This window comes from Anser anser (assembly GCF_964211835.1).
Source record: "Anser anser genome assembly, chromosome: 1".
Lineage (NCBI taxonomy): Eukaryota > Metazoa > Chordata > Aves > Anseriformes > Anatidae > Anser > Anser anser.
In genome coordinates this window covers 43,391,435-43,417,976 of record NC_139720.1, presented here as the reverse complement: position 1 = coordinate 43,417,976, position 26,542 = coordinate 43,391,435, and the positions used below count along the sequence as shown (strand labels likewise).

The 26,542-nt window shown below is 38.3% G+C and overlaps 1 protein-coding gene across 5 annotated transcripts in view; it reads right to left on the bottom strand.

Moving 5' to 3' along the window:
- Positions 1-26,542, bottom strand: part of LOC310888503 (uncharacterized protein) — a 59,650-nt gene that overhangs the window by 18,995 nt on the left and 14,113 nt on the right. The window contains exon 1 of one of the 5 annotated variants that reach the window (XR_014575916.1): positions 9,516-10,243. The exons of 2 other annotated variants lie outside the window; for them this stretch is intronic. The gene's annotated coding sequence lies outside the window, so the exon portion shown is untranslated. Of the gene's footprint in view, positions 1-9,515; positions 10,244-26,542 lie in introns of those variants that run through there. 2 more of the 5 variants (XR_014575917.1, XR_014575918.1) reach the window with 2 other exon arrangements.

Genomic DNA, 26,542 nt, shown 5'->3' with positions numbered 1-26,542 from the left:
AAAAAGTAGTGTCAACAAACCATACATCCTTAATTAGATTATTCATGTATTTGCATTTAAAAAGAACAAAAACTTTTGAGATAGTGTTTTTCTCATTTGAAATTCTTGAAGTATTTCTAAGGATGGACTGGACTGCTGCTTTGATAATGTTGTTACTTATTCAGAGAATTATCTTGAGCAAAGAACTCAAGCCTTAAAAACTTTTTTCTAAAGTATAACAACTTTTTTTGAAAAATATTCTGATTTTAATTTAATGCAGCAGAAAATCTTTTAATATAGTAGAGCAATAAAGTAGAAAAATAAAAAATAAAATATTAGACTTGCTTATTTCAAAAATATATTGTATTATCCAGCAAGACATACAACAAGAATATAGAAATGTGTCTGTTTTCTGAAATCATTAAAGAAAAGTCTAAGTAAACTGATTTCATAATACTGTACTTAATTTCTATTTAGTGGTATTGGACAATTTTGTATTTGTTTCCTTCTGATGTTTTTTCTAAGTCTTGTGTATTATGTTTCACTGGTGACGTATTTGACCCAATTATAAATTTCCATGTTGCACTCTATGTTATTTTTACAGAGAAGTTTTATTTAAGGTCATCAGAAAAATACCAATATGTTCTATTGTTTGTCACTTTCTAGATATTTTTGTTCTTTGCCTTGTTTTATAAATACAGCATTAGCATAAATATTTGACAGACCTAAAGCAGATTTTCTCTAAATATCCCTGGAATACAGATGCAGTTGTTCAAGTCTTCTGATTCACTTGGGATGCCTAAACTCTCATGGACAAAAAATGACCCTGTTAACTTTTGTTAGTCTTATTTTCAAGTTTCCTTACAATTCTGTTGTTAACGTATACGTGAGGTTCTTTCAGTTTGGGTTTAGGTTGGGTTGGTTTTCTTTATTGTTGTTGTATAGGGTACTTTTTATTTTCTTTAGGCAAAATGTTGGGTAGTCTTGCTTTGGAAAAACCTACTGAAATAGAAACACAAAGCCTTGAAATGCAAATGTAATAACTGAATCCCTCCATTAAGGATAAAATTACCAGAACTCAGGCAATTCAAATGTACTTCTCTCCATTCAAAACTAACCTATTTTAATGTTCATCCTCACTCTGTTTAATTTGCTGAACTATAACCAGTTTAAAAAATATGTTTTAAGATATTATTTTGCACCATGCTAGCTGACATACAGACCATATGATTGCCGCCTTCATGTTAACAGCTTTCCACATGTTTGAAGACAGCTCTTAGGTCCTCTCACAGGTTTCTGGTTTCAAGACTGAACAAATCCAACTCCTTCAACCTGCTTTCATGTTTTATAAGCCTTTTATTCTTGTTGCCCTGTTTAGAACTCTTCATTTTATCTACATGTTTGTCTTTGTGTCCAAAATAGTTATGGTGTTTCAAATGAAGAGGTGAAGAAGGCTTCTTTGTATCAAGCACAGTAAAATATTTATCATCCACGTCTTTTTTCCCCTTCTCATTTGCACCAATATCATACAGCATTTAATAGTCTTATTTTTTCGTACTGCACTTATTTCCCACTCCATGTGTGAAAATATGACTTAGTTTTAGAGAAGTCCTTCTTTACAAATGTGAATATTCTGCTCCAGGGAGTGCAGAGGGAAGAGGGTGATGGTGCAGGTGGGTTTTGGGGACCCCAAGAGGAAAGACCCAGAAACAACAACTGGCATAATAAAATAGCTGACTTAACAAAACAGAATAAAAAGAGTAATGTAGACAGTGAGTAATTTTACATCTCTTTAAATGCTGAGAATGCCACAGCATCAGACAGACACCGAATAGATTTTTCCCTGGCACACATACATGGAGGGGCTTCTCATCCCTCCCTTGCCCCATGCTGTTGTACCTTTTATTTTTTTTGTAAAAAGCAAAACCACATTTCTTCTCCTGACAGGCTGGACTACATTTTCCCTGTCATACTGTCCCCCAGAGCACTGCACAGGGTGGCACGGGGCCCTCAAGCAGGTTCCCTTACAGCAGCTGCTCAAGGCTTCATCATGACTGTTCAAGCCTTAAAAACAAGGTCCAACAGATAATCTTTAATATGACCTCTTAAAGATCATCAGGAACTGCAATAAATAAATACATAAGAAATGCAATTTTACAAAATACAAGGACTATCTTTATGTCAGAGAAAATGTGTTTTTCTTTCCAGCAAATTCTGAACTACTACAGAGAAGATAAGCATTACAGAAAAGAGTTGCAAAAAGAGTTTGTTCTTATTGGGTATATATTTGTGCGTTAGCCATTGAGCTTCTGTTGTTTAAAAAGATGTCAGAAAACTTACACAAATGGGAAATGGAAAAGCAGCATGTGCTATTCAATCAATTGCAATGTGAAATACAGAATGGAGTAACAGTGTGGGTTTTTTTTTTTGTGTGTGTGTGTTGCTTGAATCTGGTGGCAAGCATCCTACAAATTGCATCTTAACACATATTTAGCTGAATCGGGAAACAAGGTCAGCAAAATTACTGGTAGAGAAAGGGGATCGGCTCATTAAATTATGCATCAAGTAAGAGAATAACAATGAGCTGTAGTAAGGAGACTCCTCAAAGAAAGGAACCTCACCGTTCTCACCATCCTAGGTGAGAGAGGCCATACCTGTGTATATACTTACAAAGTAAACAGAGCCTGTACAATATCTTGACCTTAAGGCTAAGTGGTACAATCTGGCCGAGTCCACACTAAGCTCTTAGTTCTGGGATCCATGCGATACTTCTTTTTGCTTTAAGAATAGCTCATTTTCTGTATGTGCCTTCTTGGCTCAATGTATGTTAAATATTGTGGGGGCTGTGTTACAGCCTGTCAGAGTAATAAATTCATAGCATGAACCTTGGAGAGTGTGAGGCAGGTCTTAGAAGATGGGCAAAAGGGCATATTTGAGGATGAAAAACAGATACTGTGGGAGAGTGGGGAGGATGCAGGGAGGCACCTTGTACTTTCTACCTGCAAGGATTAGTCCACAGCAAGGGTTAAGCCCATCCATGCCTGGGCATTATCTCGAAGATTGTTAGTTGGCAGAGGGAAAAAGTATATGGGGAACTTTGCCAACAATTTAGCAGTGAGGACTGCTCAGAGATAAAATTAATTCCCTGCCCCTATTATTTAGTGGCACAGACACAAATACTGGGACTTGCCAATTAATAGGCTAACTATTTGGATAACTATGGTATTAGCTGTCTGGAACTCACACATACTGTCTCACTACTGTCTTGACAGATGAGTCCTTGTCTTCCTTGAGAAGAGAAACAAGAATACCTGAGTTTCTTAATTTGTTAGGAAAAACAAATAAGTAATAAGAAAGTGACAGAATTTCCAACAAATATTAACTCTAGTGTATAAGAAAATAATGATAGACAAAATTTGATATCAGCAAATCCATCATAATATCCACACAATATAAAATGAAAAAACACTTTTATTCATTGGCAATTTTATAGTTAAAAGAAAATGACTAGGGCAATGTATAAGCATGTATAAAAATAGATAGAAAATACTAAGAATAGCATATAAGATAGTAAGAAAGAAATTGTATTATATAAATTAAAATATATACTTTCACCTGCAATACCATCAGCATCAAAGGACACTAGAAATGGATGCAGTGTGCTATAAATAGATGTGAATTTTATAAGTCAAAGAGGAAAAAAACGTTAGAAGTATAAAAGAGAATGGATATTGTAAGTAGGTTACTTAGATACTCTTATACATGCTTTCACACCATAAGTGTAAGTAATAGGTGTTGAAAATGAAAGAAAACACCTATCTTATTAAGGATTCGTTTTATTCTCATCCACTTCATAAGAACTGTCTTTCCAGGACAGAAAAACTCCTATGATGCATCTATTTTTCACATGCTCTTGCAAAGCCAATGCCTTGATGCCTGGTCTCTGCTGTGCCCATCCACACACCTATACATTGCCATTAGCTCTATGACTACAATGAAAGATTAAGCAGTAAAAGGGCCATGGAAATGGCACAAGGAACCCTTTCATCCAGTTCTGTTGAGTAGCATGATCAGATTACAACTGGCCTGAGGACTCGGCGTTTCACTGTTCACCCTGCTTCATATACCTTTCAACCATAACACTCTTTAGGTGGGCACCTCCAGTTTTGTTAAAGAACTGCAAAAAGGCAACCTCCAAAGAAAGCTCTTCTCTGTGTTTTTCAACAGTGTCATCAACAGTTAACATCTTCACAATGGGATAGCACATTGGTCTCCCCAGGTAGCACCTGTTGAATGGTAGAAGGATTTTTATATTTGGGGACAGCATTTTTCCCTGCATGGTCTTGACTCAAAAGTAATTGAGCTGCTTCAATGCAGACTGACAAGATTCTTTGTAATTTTCTATTTCTGGTTTCTGACCAATCTGAAAACTAATGAATCACAAATTCATTATTTGAAATCAGGTTTTTTAGCAGAATACACTTTGCAACCTCAGTATAACTACTGCCCGTGCAGTAATACAATTTATTCAAATTAAAAACACAAGAAGGAAAAACAGGACAAGCAAGACAGGCTGTTTTGAACCTAGGTATGTGTTGGTGGTAAGCAACAGCACAAGTATTGCTAATAGATATTCTCAGCTGGAAAAAGAGAAAATGAAATCGTTAACACTGATTTTCTCTCCTCAAAACACAGCAATACATGTTTCATTGTGGGCGATTTCCATGAACAGTTTTAGCTCTGTTTGAGCATGTAAGAATCAAAACCAGAGTGGGTGAAAGAGAACATTTAGACAGGAGCAGTAACACAAACAAAAGAATTTTGGTGCCTAACATGAGATGTAGGCTGAAATGGGAGGCTAATGTATTTGCTGCCGTTAATATTATGTGGAATTTATGAGACAGACAGATTCACACAGACTGTCTACTTTTAAAAATAAAAGTTTTTCAAATGAAAAGCACAGTCAGTTGAGTTACATTATTCTGTTATTTCTATTTGGTCAGATCATCTTACTAATACCCAAACCTTTGAATCTCCTAAATATTTTTACAGTACTAAGATAACCCTTGGATAATTTCTGGCATTAAGATGATATTAGAAGGCTACCAGGACAACAAGTTCATGCAAACCAACCAACCACAACAAAACTAAACCAACCAACCAAAAAAAACACTGAATTTTCATTCACTCATTGAAAGAATTTCAGACATCACGATATCCAGCCAAAAGAATCTCAGTCACAGAAGGCAATATGCTGTGGTAATGATATAAGGAGTGTTGAAAGGGGACTGACTAAATGACATTCATTTTGAAATTAAAAGAAAATGTAACCATTTCTCCCTAAGGATTGGTGTTTCCAATTCAAGAACCTAGAACTAACATTAAATCTTCTTTTAAAGCACTCAAACCCTGCCACACAGATATAAAGTCACAAGGTTTTATAACACAATCAAGACCCTTCTGTTTTATCATTGAACCAAGAAAGGAAAAGGGAAGTATGTAGGTGATGAAAAGATGAAAAGGAAGATTCGAGGAGGCCACTTGGAAGAGTGTATACCATTTCCTAAAATTTTCATTACATAATCTTTTTTTCAGCTTGCAAAGAGTACTCTCAGAAAGACTCATCAAGCTCAATTGTGCCTGTTCCTTCAGCCTGCATGTGGAAGAGAAACATCTTAAGCAATTCAGAGCAGCAAAGTTTACCGTTCTCCAGCTGTTCAGGGAACACTTTCAGTCTTGGCTATGGTTACAAGGTTTGTCAGCCTAGACAGGAAGTATATTCATGATGAGCAAGTCGTCATACTCCTTGTTAATGTACTAACGGGAGAAGTCTCACTGCTGCTGACAAGTGCTAGATAACTCAGTACTTCACAGCACACACTCACTCATCCATTTATCTAGACAAATCTACTGTGATACAGGCTGAAAAACTTTCCTGTGGCCATTAAAAATGTATAAATGCAGGAAAATTAAGATTTTTATTTTTTTTCACTACAATAACTGTCATGACTTCCTTTCTAATTAAAAAAATAGAAATACAATCATAAAAGTGAAAGGGATAAAGGTGCATTATATGCCAGTGTTTGCCTCAGGTAGTGACCATATATACTCCCCTTGTGCATGAAAAATCTGATTGTTTGGGACCATTTTCAAGGACAGAAATTACAACTTTGTTTTTAAGTCAATTATTAATACTAGTACTGCTAGGTCAAAAATTCCCACAATACTATCAGAAAATGCTCTCTATCTTACTTTTCACTTCTGAGAACCATATGTGGTGACTTTCACTTTATTCCTATGACTGCCAATATAGAAAACATTTAAAGATTTGTATCAGTGCAAAGATTCCTGCATGACAACCTATCAATCTTTCAAAAAATTTTCAAGCATTCAAAAGTGTCCAGTAAGCAAAGATTCGCCATATTCCTTGAGTGCAGAAATTTTTCAAACAATGCATTTCTTCCCTCTGTTTTGAGATCCTAGTTCGTATTTTCATAAGAATTTTGTGCCAGAGATTTTCTCTGTTTGCCTTATATATATATATATATGAAAAAAATCACACCCGTTCTTTATCACCTCTTAGAAACCTCTAACTCTTTTTTGCCTTTTATTTTCAGGCACTTCCACATTAGTTTGAGTGCTGTTCTGTCTCATTAACCTAAAATCTTGTGTGAGACACATCTTTAGCTGTTCCAGGTGATATAGCCAATATTATATTAGGGATCACATAAGTTACAGAAGGAATCTCTGTATTCATAGAGAATAAACATGTAAAGGAGAGCACATTATTATAACTTGAACATATAAAATAACATGGCAATTGACTGGACAAAAAGGCCCTTGCTATGTCTGAGCATCCCTGGAATGAATTTCTAGTAGAGAAAGAAATGCCTCTGGTCTCCCATTCAGAGAGCAGAGCAGAGATGTTAAGGGAAAGGAAAATGACACTTGAAGGCTGGAAGGAAACTGCATTTTCTATTGATAACCAAGGTAACACCATTTAGTGCAATGAGCAGATAATATACTAAATTCTCTCTTTATTACCTTTTCCATGTCAATACAAATGTAGTCAAACCTTGATTACTATTGCAGTGAACCATTAATAGGTTTCAGACAATGTAAAACAAAAGCATGAGTGACAGTGATAAAATGAGACAAGAAAGACATTGCAGATGCTGAACTTTGAGGGGGATAATCATGATAACAATAATAATAATTTCATCTGGGATTTCTTTTATGATGAGAGTTTTAAAATTATCAGATAGATTTTAAAACTAATTGTGATTTGGAAGTAGAAACCCATCAAAAGAGAAGTTGAATACATGCAAGATGGGAAATGGCAACAGCAGACTGTCTGAACATGTTCTGGCAACCCCTTCCTCTTTCCTACACTTCTTCATTAAGTTTGGCACCAGGCCAATATGTTTAGTATCACCAGGGTGGTCTACAGTTTTATGATCAGCATCTGTTTATCTAACAGTACAATTTTATGCATGTGTTTTTATTTTTGGTTACTGATCAGGACCGAGATTTTCACATTATACTCATAGAACTTGAGCACACAACATAATGGTTCACAGTACTACCCATGATTGATGCTAACCCTATCTTCCTTACTGCACAGGATAACAAAGCCAATTTGCATGAATAATTACACTATCAGAAGCAAGTGGGAGACCTGAGCTGCAGGTAGCTACCATCTCCATGTGATTTTTTTTTTTTTAATCTTTCCTTTAGAAACAAAAGGAAACACCACAGATAGAAAACTTGATTATCTGGAATTCAAAGGGACTGTGTGTCAAAGCAGCACTTCTGCTGAACTCTGGCTCCCTATGAACCTCTTTCATAGTTTAGATTTGTAATTTCCAGCTCAAGGCTCTCAGTTAAATTGTTTCAGCTGTTCATCTTAAGAGCCACCCACTCATAAGTAAAAATGAGTACTACAAAAATAAAATACTGACAGGAAATTAATGAAATTCATAACTCCCAGAACAAAACTGGTGTTTTATTTTCAAGATTTTTTTTTTACTTCATTTACTACTTGACATTTTCTCCATTAAATAAATATTAATTATGGTATTTATCTATACAAGTACTTCATTCTGTATTACCCAGAAATTGCAAAGTTATCCTTGGATTTGTATGAAGAGGAGTGTTTTAAACAATTCTATTTTCTTCCATATGACAACCATTATTATATAGAAGATAACAAAGCAGGCAGTAACCTAAATCTATTTAATTAAGTATACCAATCTGTGAGTCCTACAGCATTCACCTTTAATTGCTTTCATTATATAGCTTGATTGTGTTTGACATCATTAGGCTTCTAAACTTAGTGTGTGCTGTAAATGGTGTTGCCTATGGAACAGGTCTCTTACTATTCTAAATCAGCAGATTTGCAGTTGTCTTGCATCACAGAAGAAAAAGATATATTGAAAGCTAACCTTTCTAGTCTATATGCTAATATATAGTCTATATGGCTTTTCTAAATCTATTCAGAAGAGCTGATCAGATATAGCATGACAGTTGTGTCCCACAGGAAATTATTCACATCAAAAAACTGGTAACACGTACAAAATGTCTTGGTATGTTCAATCCTTTTTGAGGGTTAAAAAATGCAATGAAAAACCAAAGGCAGGATTTATTCCAATGCCTGTTAATGATATTTGCAAAGAGCATTTATGAGTCAGAATGCTAAGTTTGCTCCACAGTGACTTAACTTGCCAGCCAAGAAGTGCTCTCAAGCTCTGCTAATCAAAAGACTGAAATGCAGCCTTTGGGATCAGGCTTAGACTATTACTCAGAAGCTGAGAGAACTTACAATTTTGTTGAGTTACCAGACCAGACTTAGATTTTTTTTTTTTTTTTCAAAATACAGTTAAGTAGTTTTTATGCTTTGCCACTCCAGTACTGAAATCTCGGCACAGTGCAAGACAGATGAGAAATGCAAAAGCCTATTAACAGTAAAGACAGGTAGGTGTGCCTCGTTCACAGTTCAGAAAAATTACCATGGTTTCTGACGGTCTTATGGACTCCAGAAGCCTATTGCTGAATACACCATATTCTAATCATTTAAAGGTTTGATGACAAATCGGTGGGATAGTTCGCTGTATGAGGATTTTTATTTTTTCTGAAAAGATATCTCCTAGTGCAAGAATTTTATTATCCTCTTCTGATATCACCTCTAGCTTGCCGTGTTTAGGAAGTTAAAAAACTTCAGACATCTCTGGTCTTATATTGTTTTCTCAGGTAATCATACACAGGAGTCTTTCAAAATATTCCTAATGTTGTGCATTAAATCACACTGCCTTTATCCAGAATTTTTTCAGCCACCGTTATTGACTAGAAATTCTTTGGTTTGACCATTTATGGTTAAAAAGACCTGGGACCAACTGACCAACCTGGAACTGACCTGTCCAAATCTATTTCTACTTACCATAAGGCAAAATTTGAATTCACATTAAGGCACCTTTTTCACACAGCCTGTTGTTCAATCTTAACAAATACTTAAGAACAGTCTTCAAAGTCAGGCTTACCTGTATGCACTTGAGCTTCTGAGATTTTTTTTTTTTTTTTTAAAGGGCTGGGCAGGGAGCTTAGAAGCAACATAAGCAAGACCTTGTGGAATAGGCTCATCTACCTGGCTTCAGTCTTTTAAGGTCAATTGCTCCTTATCACTAATAGAAATAACCTGACAAGGGGCTTAGGGGTTAGAGTTGACCTAATTAATTAACTACAAAAGGTGCACAAGGGTCATATTTCTGTTAGTCATTCTGTAAGGAAAATTAGTACAGAGCCTGTTAAAATAAATCAATAAATAAAAGGAATAAAAGAAAAAAGAAAATGACCTTAAAGGCAAAATTGCTATCATAGATTTGATTTTCATCTGTCTAGTCACAACAGATAAAGAATATAGCAATCAGAATTACTTTTCTTGACGTTAATGTTATTTAAATTTGCTTTTCTGAGACCTCTTCTTTATGTAGGACTTTTCAAAATCTAGCCCCGTGACCTCTGACTACACTATTTACTTTGGCTGCGTATAAACTATCACATATAAATGCCAGTATCCGGATCCTCACTCACTATTCAGGTCAAGGACTGGGCTGAAGGTTTGGGCTTTAATTTGGTTACATGCCTACATTGCTGTTTCCTGCCAGGTCATGGGAAGAAGATTGGCTGGCTTGGGGGAGCTTATGTACACGTGGCTTTTAGGCTGCAGCCGAAGTGTTCCTCTAGATCTGGAAGTTTGAAGAGGGTTGCAGTCTCCAAGCTCAGATTAGTCTGGTGCAACTGATTTTTGTGTTCCTTGCCCTAGCTGTTCCTTCACCGCCTCTTCAGAGACAAGGACATGCGTCTCTTTTGTGCTCCTTTGTTAGTAAACAAACCAGGATAGATTAAAGCCTCTTTCTTCAAGTCAGTAAGATACTGGGCTACAAAGATAGTGAAGGGCCTGGAGGGGAAGACGTATGAGGAGCGGCTGAGGTCACTGGGCCTGTTCAGCCTGGAAAAGAGGAGGCTGAGGGGAGACCTCATTACGGCCTACAGCTTCCTCAGGAGAGGGAGTGGAGGAGAAGGTGCCGATCTGTTCTCTTTAGTGACCAGTGATAGGACCCGCGGCAATGGAGTCAAGCTGAGGCAGGGGAGGTTTAGGCTAGACATCAGGAAGAGGTTCTTCACTGAGAAGGTGGTTGCACACTGGAACAGGCTCCCCAGGGAAGTAGTCACTGCACCGAGCTTGTCAGAGTTTAAGAAGCGTTTGGACTGTGCACTTAGTCACGTGGTCTGAATTTTTGGGTAGACCTGTGTGGTGCCAGGAGTCGGACTCGATGATCCTTACGGGACCATTCCAACTCAGGCTATTCTATGATTCTATACCCGTCTTTGGTTTCAGCGAGAATTCAGGCCCTCACAACTGAAGTTTCTTCTGGATGGTGTTTCTTCTGAATAGGATAATTTCATTTCCCTTTTGAAGACTTACAAGGATGTAGTAACAAAAGCAAAGGCATAAAACAGTACCTGAGGCATAGGCTACTTTTCAGCCTGCAGCAGAATATAGGTATGATATTATCATTTCAGACAAATATGATCTACGTAATGTGAAGTGTTCCGGCATGCTTACAATCTGCCAAAGGCCAGAAAATGGGACCTTCATTTTAAGACTGTACAGAAAAGAAAAAAAAAACAACAACAACAGAGAAGGAACCTTTCCTTCACCTAAATTTTATTATTATTTTGCAACTCCTTCTTTGAGGCTTGGAATATACTTGGCATTCATATCCTACAGAACTACAGACTTTTATTTAAAGGAAAATTAAGCAAACACTGAGACACAATTATGAAACTATTAGGAAAAGTATTTCACTTTCATTAATTCTGTAATGAGAAAAAAATCTGAATGATCAGATAGCTATTTTGTGGGAACAGGATATCAATCTACTCATATAAATCACTGAGCTTGATCATGGGATAGATTTAACTGAGACATGAACTAGGAAAACAGAAGCAAGTGGCAAATTCTTGCAAAAATGTTTCATCCTAGGCCAATTTTGCAAAAATAAGGACTCTCATAAATTTGGCATCCTGTTTAAGGGTTTTGCTGTTCTTCTGATGTGGGGAGTATATCATCAAACACACTAAAATCCAGTTAGCTGCTGAAGCACCTGAAAAGCCAGACTGGAGATTGACTATGTCTTTGCCAGAATTTCATCCATAAGAGATGGAACTGTGGGGTGATCTGTTCCTCCAAAAAGTAAAATTCTGTTTTATGCTCTGTACCAACTAACCTTAGCTTGAATTTCCTCACAGGAGAGTAATTAGCATTTCCGTGAATTTGACAAGTATTGTCTATTTCCATCTTTCATACTGCTTCTGGATTTTTTCAATTATAAGAGACCACAGGAAGGTATGCATGGCTAGGACAGACTTCAAGAAATGCTGTAATTCAGTGCTCTCTGAAACCCTTCCGCTCTCCCTTCTTACCAGAACCCACAGGGTAATTTGGTTGTTACTCTTACATTATCTAAAGCAGATCCTAAAACAGTATTAGCACAGTGATTGGTTTTCCGTTGTACTTTGCCTGGCATCTTTGTTTCAGAACAGCAAACCAGAGAAAAAAGGGGGAATAAGACTGCATCCAACCATTTCTCTTCCCTCTGCAATGGCTCCAGACTAAACTTATGATTCAGACCATAGCATCAGTTAAAATGAAAGTATATATCACTCACTTTTAAAGAAATGAGCATTACAACTTGTAAGTCATTCTGTTTTGAAAGAAAAAATAAAATCTTCTTAATTGGATATAAAATTCCTTACTGAAGACATTTGGACCTCACACTTTTGGGATTTTAGTGGTTTAGTTGTCTATATTATAGCTCCTTCTGTGATAGAAAAATGGTATAACAAAATCGAATTTTCTGTATTTTATTTTATTTTTTTAGAGAAGAATGTCAAGGGAGCTAGAGATGGCATGAGGATCTAGAGCTGATTCTAATTTGTAAAGCTTTTGTATAATACTGAACAAAGGTGTCTGCAGTTTCATTCTCCTTAGTGATATAACAACTACTGGGAGACTGAGCAAAATACTTATTTAAAGTTTAGTTTCTTGGCCTTTGCCTTTAAATGCAGCTAGCCAAAAAGTGAACAGCTGTACAAAGAAGCAGGTAGCTTTGATTTCATCAAAAGAACCCTTTTTCTTTTTCTTTTTCTATTTCTTTTTCGTTGTTGTTGAGTAAGTCTTACATAAATTACAGACATACTAGCTGACATTTTTCCAACTAGCCAACCTTGAGGCGTCATGTTGCCTCATGATTACTGTTTGTGACAAAACTAGCATTAATCCTGTTAATTAATTATCAGAGAAACATTTCTCCAACTTCTTCTTCCATTCTGAAGTTTAAACGCGTTAAATAGGTGAGAAAATTTATCCTTCCATGGTTTTGGTGAGCGTCTCTACCTCGTGTGTATTTGGAAAGAATATATTCAATTCTTTTAGTTTTAATAACTGATTCAAAAATAAATGTTCTCTGTAAGCCATGCTGATCTTTCTATAGAGATGTTCTGCTATCTTGTTAGGCTTCCTATGCCAAATAATGAGGAGCTTTGGTATATTAAAGTACAAAATGACTTGTACTGCTTCTTAATGTACTGTGTTCTACAAAGTTTCATATTTATCTAGCATCCAATCAAAGTGTGTGGTGAACTCAATAATTTGAGGTCTGAATACCTCTTCTTTGATAACTCTCCTTGCTGCATAAACACTCTGAGTTTATGTTCTGTAATCATCAACTGTCTCAGCATTTCTACTTTTTTTTTTTTTTAATGGCAGGAAAATAAATTAAATCTGGAGATGAAGAAGGAAGTGTATAGAAGACAAGGACTTCTGAAAGCTAAATTTAGATCAATAGATAGGAATATCAAGTTTTGAACTCCTAGTGCTTCCCTCGGAAAATGAACGTAGTAGTGTTTATTCTCTATCTGCAGTAAAAGAACTTATTGTTCTGGTACACTTAGCAGTTTTCATTGTGAACTCTTCTACTTCCTCTAAATTTACAAATTCAAATCTTGTCTCATTCCTTTCTGAAATCTGCTTCTCTTTTTGTTACTGTTTTGTGTTAACGACTGTCGGTGCTACTTTTCCTGATCCACACCTGCTTGCAGTATATCAGCACTCCCAACCAATTTCCCCTGCTGCATGCTACCATAAGCCTCAACTCAGATTCAGAAATCTTATAGCTTTGCAGCATTTGAGGATGAAGATGAGCACCTCTGTCCAGGTTCTCCATGGTATTTGTGCATTAATTTCCAAAGGAGTTAGCTGAATGAACACAGTTGACACATTTTATGCAGGACCTTTCAAAATCTAACCCTATGACCTCTGACTACAGTATTTACTTCAGCTGCGTATAAACTATCACATATAAATGCCAGGATCTGGATACTCACTCACTATTCAGGTCAAGGACTGAATATATAATATAATATAATGTTTTATATCTCCTCTCGATGAAGGGAGGAGGTTGCAGATGTATAGAAGGGCAAGACAACTTCTAAAAATACATTGCATTGCCACAAAACTACTTTAATGTATTCCTGCCAGTGCATAAACTCCTTTGCAAACCACCGCAGATTAGACATTAGAGCTAAAAAGTGTGGAACACATTGTTTAACATTTTTCTGCATACTTCCAACTTGATGAGCCAGTCAAGCTGAGATCACAGCTTGAGATCCCAACTGTGACTTAGTATATGCTGTGCGCCATAGAACTTCCTCCCCATAAGATGCCTTGTTTAGGAATTATGTACTCTGTGGCCACCTGACTTTTAAAGTTCATAAGTCCCTACCTCAACCTCTGTGTTGGGTTTAATTTCTTTATGTCAGAAAACACAGCCCCAAACATTCAGCTATCATAGTTTTGATTGAGGCTGCAATTTTTAATCATTAGTTGCAAGAATAATTTTAATTCTGTTGTTGGGGCATTTAGGAGTTATGCTTTCAATGTGTTTATTAGCTGCTGTGACAGTTAAGAACTTCTTTTAGTCTCTCTTGTATCGGGGAGCCCAGAACTGGACACAGGACTCCAGGTGTGGCCTCACCATTGCTAAGTAGAGAAGTGAGCCACTCTACAGTATTTCGCACTTTAAACATATACCAGCATCTTCTGCAGAGCAGATGTGGTATAAATAAGAAATTGATTTGGTGCTTCTGGATCTCAGGACCAGTATTTTTAAATTTCTCTTTCAACCTTTATTTATTTATTATTTACTGTACTCGATACATTGACAGCAATAATTTTAATAAAATAGACTGTGTGGTATATTCACCCATCACCTGTAATTTTGAATGTATGTACATATCTATATTTCATACAGAAAAGAGATAGTCAGAAGACCCCAGTTAGGCCGAATTTAGTGTCATTTTATGCAGTGTCAGCATGCTCTGTGCTACCATTGGGTTCAAGCTTTTGCTGAATAATTCAATACTATATTTTTCACTGCTGGAACTTTCATTTATGCTTCTGTAAGGTTGTCACCTGGACAGCTATGATCCTTGTAAGTCTCTTCCTATCGGGAGAAGTAATTTTATTTTCTTACCTATTGGTCATGCCAACTATTCCTATCATTTCCCTTGTCTCTTCTTCTGTGAAGACATTTTTTTCCAGACATTTACCTCTTGGATTTCCTAATTTTATAGAAGATTCATGTCAATGACTACTTCAGTCATCTTCAGGTATATAAATTCTACAGCAACTGTTTCTATTTAACCTTTTGAACCCTGAGGAATGGTCTATGTGAAACCTGTAAGATTTTTTTTTTCTTTTTTTCTGCTTATCCAGAAAATTGTGTGCTTACTTGAGTTTGACTAGCTCCTGGTTCACACTTGTATATCACAGCAGAGAACTCTTAGTAATTCTTGGACACAATTAAAAAAGGCTTGCAAAATTAAAATGTAAACAAACAAGTAAGATACATCTTGTGTACAAAGAAATCTTAACCCTTTCCACTAAAAGCCACCAAATGAAGCCCTGAGTATTACACAACTCTCAGGAAACAAGTGATCCGAAAAACAAACCATATTGGAATTTTCTTCTTTGAGGACTGCTGTTGGGCATCTATGTCATTTAATAAATGCCTAGGCAAATGGCCATGATATGTGCTTGGAGATAATCATCCTCAAATGATTTGTCAAGGTTTCAATAATCTCCTGCCAGCTGTGAATACCTAATCTGCCTTGTACCCCACAAATGCTCAATAATGCCTAGCTGATTTTTATCACATTTAGATGACTGAGACAAAACTTCGTCAGCAATGTGTCAGTAAATATAGCAATGAGTGAAACTGGAATTTCATGCATTTCATATTAGATCTGTCAATGTTTTGTTTAAATACCCACTGCATCAACCTATCTGTGGTGAAGCGATATTCTTTATTACATCAATTTTATGAGAGAAATATTTGCTAGAACAATAAATTTGGATATGTTTAAGAGACAAGCTTAGTAGCAGTTTATTCATATTGATTTCAGGGCCACGTAAACATACGTCAGACTCATCCTCTTACCAGAAAATTCCCTGCTATGATAAAGTTTTCTTCAGATGTTTGCTACACTGCTTTGACTATATTAAAACAAGCAAACAAACAAACTCACTAATTTTTAGTGTTATAATATATTCTGTCAGGAAAGGATCATGCAGGATCTGAATCTTAAGCAGAGACAGCACACAGAGGTTTTATATTTCAAGTTCCCTCAGTTTTAAAAATTAAATACTTTGATAATGGAAGCTCAATGAAGCTTTCATCTGAAATACCCAAGACTAAAAACACCACAATAATTAATACAGCTACTTGTTATGAGGAAATAATATAAATAGGACCAATAAGGAAATGACATTTTGTTCCCTTCTAACAAGAACTGAAGAACTAGTCCTGTGGGTCAGGACTTAGAGGGACCTATATTCAGTGAGCATAGAGGAGATAAATCTACCAAGCTTCTATTTCCAATAACTTTGATCCCCAAAGTAAATCATATTGAAAACTGAGGAAAAGTTACCAAGCAGTAAAAAATGAAATAGTTCAGTACTAGCAACTTATTGATCATGTATATATATTAGTGAAATAAGCATGGCATCTGGAAGAAAATTAGAACCAATTCCAGACCTTCGCTTTACTAGACAAGTTTGCTTTACTAGTTGCTATCTGCACAACCATGGCCACTGACCTTCTATTTTAAACCCCATACAAGATCTGCATTAAACTATGAAATAATAACACAATCCATTGTGGAAGAGATCAAGTTGTTATATATGTGTAAATACATATACACATATATAACATTTATTTATCTTGGCATTTTTGAATAGCTGTGATCTTTGTTATTAAAAACTTCCACAATAAGGGAAGAGTTTTAAAAATGGCAGATTAAACAAGACTTAAAATTATGCAGGAACTGGGTATCCAATATTTTAACACAGAGAGATCTATACAATCCGTCCTCCCCAAATCCCAAACTGCACATTCTCACCTGTATTTGGCCCAACACTCAGCCTGGTAGATATACTCAAAATACGTGCACAGCTGAACCCCTAAAGGTGAGAGGCCAGCCCACACCTGACCTGGTAGACTTGTTCAGCCTAAGATGTGTTCTAAGAAGCAATGCAGTACCAGCACACTTGTGGCTGATGTCAGGGTGACCAGCAGAGGCTTGGGCACCTGCGAGGTTCAACAGAGCTGGGACTTTGAGCATTTCACGGTGCTCAAATACAACTTTTAACTTCCTGGAGTAGGACATGACATTCTAATTACTCTGTTCTCGACCTCCTGCTACAGATCTGCAGCCTTACAGTCCAGAAAATATGGGATGTCCCTGCTTGTAGCCGACCAGAAGGCATCACACTAAGCTACCAACACAGACCTCAGGTCTTGTGAGGCTTTGTCTTGTCTTGTCCAGGCCTGTATGGACCTATGGTTTACTTTGTTTTTGTAGCAGCAACTATTGAATAACCAGGTGGCTACTATTCTCTTAGTTTTCCCTAGGATTTACACAGCCGTGAAGTGAAACACACATGGTGTAAACTGCTTTTTATACTAAAACAATGTAGCATGGAAGAGTGCAAGAGTGAGATGACAGCACAGGTTAACACTGGAGTCACAGGGCTATAAACAACTCACCAACAGTCAATTTCTGTTTATCTAAGGAGTGCAGCCTTGGGAGCTGCACAAAACCGGTGTTAGGCTTAACAAAACACATGCATATCGAGCATATGTAACACAACATATATAGCAAATCCAGATGTAATAACACATTGCAGATCAATGAAGTAAAACAAGGTGTAGCATGTGTTAGCAACTACAAAAACAAGCCCAGGAGTTAGGAGAAAGATGCCATTAACATCTGATATGATATGCCGTTAGCATCATATTTATCCTAGGAAAAGACTTGGGATGCTGATACCTTGCTGATGAGACTGATGAGACTGTTAGGACTTCAATTAGATTAACCATAAGTTCTTCTTGGCTTTGCCTATGCGGTCCTTCATTTTTCCCATGACAAGATTTTGAGTGTAACAAACTGGTGGGACTTCAAGCCACCTATTCTGTAACTCAGATGGAACAGATTGGGAACAGATTGAGACAGTCTGAGATTGCAAAGGGGTGAGTGGCTGGAAGAAAGATGAATTGCATCAATGCACTGCCACAGAGTTACAGGAAGAAAGTAGAGCTGCCATTTTCAAATTCAAAATAATAACTTTTGTTGCTCATTTTAATGTGTAAAAATATTTGTATATATATACACCTATATTAAGGAGGAAGGTGTTATACACTGTGCCAAAGTAACAAGTACTGAAGAAAACGTACCTTTTCCTTCAGGAACTGTAGAGAAGAAAAACATCAGACCTAATAACATTAAAAACTAAGAGATAAACTATGAAGGGGTCTGTAAGAAAAAGAGAGGTGATAACATAATTTGCGTCATTTTGCTGACAGTCAGCTTCACAGCCTACTCTGCCAATCACCAAGAATAGCAGCACTTGCCCAGCAAGGAGAGCTGATTACAGGCAGTGAAAGGTAAGGAGAAAGAGTTTGTTCCTTCCCTGGGATTCCTGGCTCCTCAAATGCTGCATATTTATGCTAAATTATCGTTGCAGTTCACATACTTTGCAATGCATAAATTATTCTGTGCACTACTGAAAAATAAATGGCATTTTCTTTATAGCCAGCTATTCTGGACACAATCAAGTAAATTACAGTTAAATAACTGATGTCTTTGTTGGTGTCTTTTCTAATCCCGTGAGTGGTTAGTGAGAGCAGTGACTTAGTTTTCTAATTATGATGAACCTCTCTTGCCTGTGAGAGAAGAGCAGGGCATGAAAGAAAATACTCCAATTCGTGTCGCTGTTGTCACAAGCCACATGTAAGATGACATCATCCTCTGATAGCAGGTGACAAACACAAAATATGTTTTAAAGGTGCATATCCCCAATCAGTCTGCTATTGCCTGCAATTATGAACACACATATGTTGCTAATAGACAGTTCAAAGATAATTACAGAAAGCCCCACAAGGATTTCCTTGATTTGTTTTTTTTTTTTTTTTTTTTTTTTTACTGTGACAGGTCACAAGATGCTTCTCTTTTTTCCCTGGGAAGCTTCAGAAATGACTTGGATCCTTTTGGAACGATCCTTTTATTTTCAGAGCTCCCATCCACACAGTTCCCTAAGTCTTTGCTCAATTTTGCCCCAATCTGTCCCACATTTTTGGAACCTAGTCAGACTGCTGACAGCATAAAACACATAGGAGTTCACATAGACTTTCCTTACTTTCCATAAGCTATGTGAAGACAGCAGTACGATTCATATATCTTGATGCTTCCCAAAATCTGACAACCTCAAATGTTACAGCAGTTGGCTAAAGCTTGAGCTCTGCAGTGTACAGAGGGAATCGTTCTGAACAACTTGCTTCCTGTAAAACATCATCCACTATTGATGATCTCTCCTGTCATTTTTTAAGTCTGTCTGCACCCAAAGAATCCTTTTTGATTCATTCAGTGTTTCTTGATCCCCAAAGATCGCTCAGAAGAAAAAAAATAGCATGAGCAAACAGAAGGTCACAAACACATGCAACCTGTACCTAAAACTGACCAGTCCAAAGGAGAAAGCAGTTGTTCATCATTTCTGAAATCTCTCACCATCTGTTCTCTAAAGCTTTATGATATTTATATTCTGTACATGTCTAAACAAGGCCAGCTTTGTAGCTGACTCATAATCCCACTCTCTGAAATTGCTTCATTTATATTAGGAAAGTAGTGTTCATAGAAATGGGGGTAGGATCCCTTTCCCTTTTAAATTGCTACACCTAACATCTGGAACATGCCCATCTTTGTTTATGGGGCTCTATATGACTGAACCCAAGTCCTGATGAATGCAGTTTAATGCCTGTAGTGTCCCAAGACTGCACTGGTAGAAACATTTACATTCCCATTTTTAAGATAGCTGAAGCGTGACTGAAACTGGCTCCAAAACAATCATTTTGGTATGAACAAAACAATAATTTTTCTCTTTTTTAAATTCTCAGTGACACAAAGCTAAAATGCATTCCAGTGCCAGTTACATTTTGCTTAGGGGTTAGTTAAAAATGAGGTAATTTCTTTAAAATATCTAACAGCTGGTGATGGAGGCCTCATCCAGGAGGCTCTGAACACCTGCAGTTCAGCTTTGCCCTAGAGAGCCGACCATCTCTGTATTGAAATATTTACTGAGCCACCAGTTGGCAAAACATGTCTCTCTGCTTTGCCCATTTCCTTGGATTTCCTCAGTTCTTCTGCTGTCCTTGTGTTGACAATCTAACCTGTTACAATAATGACAGCCCTATAAACTAATGAATGCAACTGCTAAATTATCTCAGAGAGTGCTTGCTATGCTCAGCATAATGCTTGACTGTTCTTAGCTTGTCCACAATGCTGTTTTGTTTAGCTAGCCTGTAAAATAATGCCTGTTGTGTTGTCTTTAGCTGCACTCCATGTCATCTGTATTTGCATGGTGGCACAGGGGAGTGGCTTTGAATAAAGCAAAGTCAAAAGCCTGGGACTTTTCCACAGAAGTATTCCTCTGCTCAACTTTCCAGGGAATTAGCACAGCTCAATATCTTGCAGCACTGTATCCTAAAATAGCCTTCATGCTTCACTGCAGTTCATTGGGTGATTACACATATATGCAGAGACTCTGTTCCTGTACGTATCAGTGAAACTGGTTTTAGACCATTTCTCAAGGTTTGAATACCATAGAAACACAATTAAAAAGCATTTTCTGCATTATTATTAACAAAGTCCCCTAGCATGCCAGTCTCACAGTACAAAATTCACTTAAATACTCTATTGAATACACTGTAGTTGATTCATGGATGTAAATACCCTTAAGCCGTTATCAGAAATACTAACACAGGCATGAAGAGCTGTAGTGTTGGGACCTCTTGGTACCTCAAATATGGTATTTTAACAGAAAGGGAAGGGGGGAGCAAGGAATAATAGCATGACTATCATGAAACTGGGGGAGGGAATCAAGCTTTTAGAGTCTGTCTGCAATGATACAGTCTTACTGTGTCAAGTTGTCAGACCTGACAGAACTAGCCAGGTGATATTTATTGTGACCAAAAAAAAAAAAAAAATGCTTAATGGCTTTTTTAATAAAAAGCATTTATTTTTAAGCTCACTGGTTATTGCCAGACTTTTTGGGCCATAACTACTTTCCAGCCTCCAAATGTTTCAAGTTTCATACCTGTTTTATCAAACCTTGTATCAAACACCAAGAGCAACCGTAAACCATCTTACTCCTCAGCCCTGAAAGGTGGTTCAGCAGAAACAGGAGAAAGCTAATAGCTCCTTTCCTTCCCGGTGGGAGTCCCATTTAGAGGGCAAGGCCAGTCAGCACATCTATTTTGAGCATTATGCTCCCAGGAAACGAAAAGGTGGAATCTCATAGCGCAAAGAGGCTATTACTGCTTCTCAGGCTCTGCAGCTGGGTACTGGCTGAGGAGCCTCTGTGGCCTGTAACAGAGCTATTCTGCTTGCTTCATTACCCCTGAGGGCTCTCCCAAAACCTTGTAGACATTCTCCTTTAATATTAGGATGTTCCTAGTGAGAACCACAAGCAAGGAGTCCCGCTGCAGCTCAGCTCTGCCCCCTTGTGCATACAGCCCTACAGCCTGACCATACCATGGTACACTAGATGAACCCCTTACTTTCAGCGCAGAGCTTGCTGACAGCTGAAAACGTTTGAATTTTGGTGTCTCCGGCCCTCAGCGTTGCAACAAAATTCAGTTTTACAGCAGAGCAGCAGCTGTGGAAGTGGAGGGGCCCAGCACAGGTCCAAGGGGCCAGGAACATTTCCGGGGGCTGCGGGTAGGTGGTGATGCCCACACCTCCTCCTGCTCCTAAATGCAGGAAGGGTCTATCTACCCTGCCAGCAGACAGCACTTTGTCGTGTACCAAAGCCACGGGCAGGCAGAGCCCCCCCAGCACTGCTGTCTCTTGCCATGAGGCGGTGTTCCCTGCATGCAGGGAGCGCTCACCTCCGGCCTGGCAGCGGAGCTCAGGAGGGCAGCCCTGGGGTAGCGACGCGCTGCGATGCTCTCTGCGTGTTGCTCCCCACGTTGCTTGTGACTGAAGCCAGCTCTGCTTGTACATTATCGGCCCTGCTGTGGGAAAAGCTTCTCCTTTAGAAGCTGCACTGAGTGAAAATGTAAAGCACACGTAATTGATGGGGGATGGTTTTGTAAGGTCTGGATACAGAGAGGAAATCCTTCCAGCTCCACACCTCCCGGCTTTAATCCCCATACCAGAAGATGAATCTGAACCAAGATCCTGAAGTCCTCTGCTCTTCTGAAATTGTTATCTGTTCATAATAATAGTTCTTTTTCCTGGAAATACCCAGGTGTACAGCCAGGTTCAGCAGTTTTACATAAAGAGAGTTCCTAAATCTCTCACAAGCAAGGAAAACAGACACAGCTTTTCTTTCACAGGGGTAATAAGAACCCACAGGTATCTCTAGAGGGAAAAAAGAAAACAGACTTTAAATCTCTCACTGGCACATCTGTGAGATGAAGAGTTTCCCTTCTTGCTGCCAGAAAACTCAAGCTCAAAATAGTCTCTTCAGCCTCATTTCAGGAGGAGAAAAAAAAAACACAAAGAAGAGGAAAAAAAAAAAACTGCAAAATTGAGACCTTTTGAGGACAGAGAGCAAAAGAAAAAAATGACAAGTTGAGCAAATTCCCATCCCACAGCCTGCTGATAGCAGTGCCCTTCTCTTGCTATTGTTCTTGCTTAGTTTTTGGACTGTCCAGTGTTGCGACTGAAATCCAAGGACATTATCTTAGTCATGCATAATCAAATAAAGTCCTAGCTGCCCATGCAGGTTTCACACAGCACTGGGGAGTGCAACACAGAGACATTCGACCCTGTAAAGTACACTGCATTCTGCAACATTTATTATTTCAGTCTTGGTAAATCACGGACATTGTACAGGGCTCATGCTCCATGCCGGTTAGTAACCTGGGCTGGTAGCGAAGGTTGGAGGACTCTCCCCAGCTGGCAAGGCAGAACTGGGTCTGGAAGGGCTGGCTTTCAGACAGGAGGTAGAGCTGCCGAACCCAAACGTCTTCTCATTACCCAGACTTCTCACATTCTTCCTTCTTTCCCAGCGCATGAGATATCATAAGGTGATGAAAAGAGGAGCTCACAGGACAACAGCAAGATTGCAGTAATAAGCTGTAGGTGGTCCAATTGTCTTCCAGATGCATGTCATTGTAAATAGGGTTTCATTCTGCCCCATTTCAGTGTTGCACTACAGTATATCCAGTACTCACTGGAGGGCAGCAGATTGGGTCAATCATTGTTATAAAAAAGGATTATGTAAGTCAAAGCACAAAGCTGGATTCAACAAAAATAGGCAGAGCAGAATCAAACCAGGACATTATTTCTCTCTCATAACTTCTCTCCTCTACCCTGCCACCTCCATCTCTGACAAAGCAGAAGGTCTTGGTTAGGGATAATCTTATGGTCCACTTTCCTGTACTACTGTAGTGATCAGACCATGAGGTAAAGCCAGGTCTGTCCCTAGGCCTGCACTTGAGTCCACTGAGTCCACTGCAGCTCCCCAACTCAAGTAAGAATCACCCAGTTGGCTGGGAGTGACTGGCTTGTCTCACAGACCTCTACACAGCGAGTGTCCACAATCTAGCCCCACAGTGTATTTCAGCAGAAGGGCATTATTGGAAAGATGCTAAAGAGGCCTGTGAATCGCTGACACACTGAGTTTGTTCTTGGGGGAGGCATACGCAGGGTGCAGTCTGGGGTTCCTTCACATGAATTATTGTCAGGCACAATCTGGCAGCTGTACAGTGGTCACTATGATCACAGCCACTGTCTCCAAGGGCTGCTAGTAGAGCACAAGTAACTACATTTCCATAAGGGAATTTGTCTGACTAAGCAAAGGGATGCAACGAGAAATGGTTTCTGGTGCCAACACTGGGAGATGGCACCAGAGAACAGAGCTCCAGCATGAACAGAGAGAACTCTCTGTGCTTACAAGCTCACTGGAGTCACTGACTAGATGAGATGGTCCTGACTGTCACCGCAGAAACTAACACAGTCTTAGAGAAAAATTGGAGGCTCATGGTTGCTTGATGATAGCTGTTAATGGCACTGGAGTGCTGCTTCAGGGGGCATTGATCATCATCTGTGGCCAGGGACAAAGCAGGTCACAAGACCCCTGTGACCTGGTGTTAATCCCTGCAGCTAATCCCAGCTGTTATCTGTCTATTTAAAGAAAAAGTTAGATATAAAGTGTTGACAGTGCTGCAGTCATTAGCGTGGAAAAAAATGAGAATTTGTTCTCTGGCCTGGAATGGAACATGGGTCAACTTGAAGGCAAATTTGATGGCTCTAAATGTGAATGAAGAGCAAATTTACCAGAGTGGTGTCATCTGAGGGCTCTGAGCAGATGGACAACAGCATGTGTTGGAAAATGCTGTTCCTGTAGTGCCAAGAGGAAATGTTCCTCTGACTATTAAAAATAAGTTATCCAGAAATCAGCCAGGAACCTTTAATCTGTACATTTCAGGTTTCCCTGAAGGCCTTCCATGAAGTAAATATTGTATACGCCATTTAATTAGATTCTGAATTGACTCAGTCACTTGTTCTCATAAGTTAACTGCACTGAAGCAAGTAAGTTTACCACGACAGCAGAGAGACTATGCCCAGATGCTTGCAGGATTAGTTCTGCAGACTCTCCAGCTCGGGAAACATGACTTCACACTGCATGTAGAAAAGAAAGTTTACTAAAATACTGGGACTATGCACAGACACACCAGCATTTGCACACGTACCCTGAAGCTGGTTTTGCCACTGGGATGCACAAGGAAACAGAATAACTTGGCAAGTGAGAGTGATTGCATTGCAGTGACCAGATGTGATTTAATTGTTCGCAATGTCATGCGGATCAGCCCTGAAGTGATGTTGATTGGAGATGCGGTGACAACTATTAAACTGCTTCTTAGCCCAAGACAACTTAATCATATTTCCCATTGTCTCTCTCTCCTTCTGAAGACAAAGTATTACTTACAACAACAATCATTAAGCAGTCCTCATATTCAGGCCCACATCAGTGCATTTATTGTGAGCATGTCAATAAAAAAGCAGGGGAAAGCTTCAGTACCATCATAACCCACCTTTTGAAAAGTATTTTTTTAACTTATTTTTTTTAAATAAGCAGGCCTAAAACAGAAATACTGCTGAGTTTCATTTCAGTCACACCATTTCTCCAAATGGTGAAGTTTTTTATTCTTCAGTGGCTTGTTTCTGCTTTGTGATGCTCAGACTGACAAACCTGGTTATCTGTGTAGCTCCATCATGTCATTGATGATTTCAGATCAGACTCAAGCTTAACTTCAACCTAATATGTCTCATGTTAGCTTAGTAAACACATCAGCTTAGTAAACAGCTTGCTTTTCTCAACTTCCTAATTAAAATTTGAAAATGCACTTTAGATTTCAAAAGGGCTTTTCAATCATATTTTAATATTTAGGGCTCAAAAAGATACTTACAGAGTATACTAAAATCAGAGTTAATTACAATAACTCCTTGTAATCAAGGTCCCACCCATTTTCAGATGCATATCATAATGTCACTGATCTCACCTGAAAATGAACACAGGGCTAACAGCTTCAGTAAACATAAGGTTGATAGCCAGTGTTATCTGTTGCACTGTTCACACCCCCAAATTAATTAGCTGCCGCAATTTTATGGAATCATGATTTGCCCTTGCACTTTTTTTTTCCTCTATGCCTACGCATTTGACTATGCACCACTGCATAGTCACTGCATATTAGTTCATCACTGATAATTCTGGAACAATTTAAAATATGTTCTGCTGTTTTAACATCCTTTAAGGTCAAGTTTGTCTGTTTCATGACTACACTATATTTCTCCTCCTTTATTCTGTATAGAAATCTTTTGATGTAAACAGTGAGAAACCCAGTAAAGCATAATCAATAAACATGTTTCCACAGAAAGGTCTGCATTTTTCCTCTTTTTTCTTTTCATTAATAGAGTTCTTCTAAAATAAATCATGTTGATCCAAAAATTCAACTCAACGTACATATTAATACACTGGACAAAGAAGGTAGGTGGATAATGCTTTTGTTCATTTCTTCAGATAACTAAAAACACTAGCTATGATCTGTGTGCATTCACGTATTGTCGATATGCTGACGCTACAGATATGGTGCTTGTAGATGAAACCTGAACTGGCATTGAATTAGCCAGCTGAAGATACTTGTGGCCTTATAGAGGGCAATTTGCCCTCTTCTCAAAGGGCCTCAGTACAGACAAAACTTCACATAGAGACTCAGTCCTTAAAGCAGCCACAATAAGTCACGGTAACAAAGGGAACGAGATTCAAGTTTCAGATACCAAGGATATCCAAAGGTGATCAAGGATAAAAGGTTTGATTTGTAGGTGCTTTTAAACTGCCTCCAGGCCTAAAAGAAGGGGTGGGCCCTGCCCAGCAGGCTTG